The sequence below is a fragment of the Mauremys reevesii genome, unplaced genomic scaffold (genome assembly GCF_016161935.1).
Source record: "Mauremys reevesii isolate NIE-2019 unplaced genomic scaffold, ASM1616193v1 Contig21, whole genome shotgun sequence".
Lineage (NCBI taxonomy): Eukaryota > Metazoa > Chordata > Testudines > Geoemydidae > Mauremys > Mauremys reevesii.
In genome coordinates, this window is record NW_024100831.1 from 124,450 (window position 1) to 126,910 (window position 2,461).

The following is a 2,461-nucleotide window of genomic DNA, read 5'->3' on the forward strand; positions in this document are numbered from 1 at the left end:
GCAGAAGCTGGGCAATGCGCTTGCACAGGTTCCTTGGCAGAGCTACTGTGCTCCTTGTCCCAGTCAGGCTAACATGTCCGCACCACTGTGCCATGAGGGGCGGGGGGACCATTGCTACACACAGGCAAGCTGCATATGGGCCAGGGCAGAAGCCACATTGTAGGAGAAGACCCTCCCTTGCTTCTCAGGTCACCCTCAGCAGTGAGATCTTCCAGGACGAACTCATCCTATGGAAAATGTGGGGACAGTGTTCAGTAGAAGGGCCCCCTGCAGCTGTTGGCTCTCTCCAAGGCACAGAACCCCAGAGGACAGTGCAGCTGTGAAACAATCAGTCCCCCTTGACCCTGTGCTTACTCAGCATTTTGGGGCTCCTGTGGGTTATGTGCGCTCGCTTTGGGATGGGCAAATTATGCTATTGTGTAGACTGTGCTTGTCTTTAAGTACTCCCAAATCATTGCTCTGTCTGGTGTGAACAATGCTACCTCTGTTAAGTGTTGCATTTTGGCTTTACAGATGCAACCTGGAGATTCCAGCCGTCCTTGTTATCAATGGCCGAAAGACTACAAAGAATCAGGAAGCGGCCACATAGAAGCAGAGAGGACATGTTGCATGAAGGAATGCAGCAGTCCCTTAATGAAAATCACAAAGCACAGGAGTGGTGGGAGAGTAAAAGGAAGGGTCTGCCAGCAGAATGTGGATCGCTGGCACCAAAGCACAGAGCGGCTGCTAAGCATCATGGAGCGCCAAGTAGACTCCATACAGGTGCTCGTAGCAATGCAGCTCTCAGCTCTGGCCAGGATCAGCCCAGGGGGAGCTACAGGGAAGAGGAGGCCTGGAGGGACCTGCCCACAGAAAGCAGGTCTCTGCCAGAAGGGATCAGCGAAGGTCCCAGGCAGGAGATACCCACAAGGCTTTGAGGCAGGAAGCAAGAGGTGATTTAAACACAGTCCCTGACTGCATCACTCCGGCTCCCTGGGCTGGGACCCACAGCAGAGGGTGGGCCTGGATCCCCCTACCACCTAGGGATGGACGTGGGTAGAGACTGCTGAGAACCCTGACCGGGAGGGAACAGGAATAGTGGACTTTGCCTTTGTGTTCCTGCTGTAACTTACTTTATTTCTACTCTGCTGAAGTAAGAAGGCAAGAAACCTGTACAGGGGGGGAGCAATGGAAAAGGGGGCAGGAGAGACCCTGAGACAAAAGCCTAAATCCCTGGGACAAAGGCCCCACTAAAGGGGCCGGCAGCACTTTGGGTGGGGTCAGACTCCTCTCAGACCCGAAAGGGAAGAGACTAAGTCAGCTGGAGGACTGGAGTTACAAACACTGACAGATCTAGGTTCCATCCCTGAACCAGGTAAGGGAAACTGAGGCAGGGACAGAGACAGTTCTGCTGAGCACTGCTAGGGTTCCTACAGCACTAAAGTCCCTCAGTTATAGGTGCCAGTTGATACAGATATAATTAATTGTTAGTCATTTAGACATTTTGAAACTCCCATGAGGCATCTACCTGCATCTTTAGGTGCCTACTTACTCTTCAGTGGTGGCCTTACATGACATGACTGAGAGGGGGAGTTAGTTTCATTCTGTCCGTTCAAACAGATTTTATTTCTGCTTATTCAACTGCAAAACACCTGGGGGAAAAGATCGGCTTGTTCCGGATTCAGCCCCTCCATCTCAAATGAGAAACCTTCTGATATATGTGGGGGTCCCCAACCAGCCCCAGAAGCAGCAGGGAAGACCAGGCTCTACTGCCTGGAGGCTGCTGGAGAGAAACAGACAAACGACAGAATGGTTCTTTTTTTCAGGATAGAAAAGCTCCAGGACCTTGTCAGGCCTCACCTGTGCCCCAAGAGAAGCATAATGGGGCTCAGCCCCCTAGTTATTCTCCCCTCTTTGGATCAGCTTCAGGAAGGGCCAGTTTATAAATTACTGGACATGAGTCGTCACCTAGAGTTTTTGCCATTTTTTTTCATTCGCACATTTGAAAATAAAATCACCTCAGGTTTTGTCACAAATACTGACACTAAAGATATCTCCAGTTTTGCCCCTTTTTGTCTCTAATTATCAAATATGGTGATTAAAATCCCCTCAGATTTTCCTTTGCTCTCAAACTGTTGAATATTTATCTGTCACACACACACACCCCCAGTCAGGTTCTGCCCCATTTCCCCTAACTCTCAAATATCCCCAAATGAAACTGTCCAGCCCCAGGCCCCCCCTCCCAGTTGCTGCCCCTCCTAGCCCAGCTCCCCTCCCCAACCAACTGCCAGTTACCTGCCCCTCCCCTGCTGCTGCCCACACAACTGCCATGCAAAGCCCAGCTCCCCCCTCCCCCGACCAACTGCCAGTCACCTGCCCCTCCCCGGCGGCTGCCCACACAACTGCCCAGCAAAGCCCAGCTCCCCTCCCCGACCAACTGCCAGTCACCTGCCCCTCCCCGCTGCTGCCCCCAACTGCCATG

At 52.3% G+C, this 2,461-nt stretch overlaps 1 long non-coding RNA gene across 1 annotated transcript; it reads left to right on the forward strand.

Moving 5' to 3' along the window:
- The first annotated feature begins 882 nt into the window (after positions 1 to 882).
- Positions 883 to 2,028, forward strand: LOC120393518. The gene is made up of 2 exons (XR_005592059.1): positions 883 to 932; positions 1,806 to 2,028. It is a non-coding gene; the product is annotated as an uncharacterized LOC120393518 (long non-coding RNA).
- Positions 2,029 to 2,461: the final 433 nt, after the last annotated feature.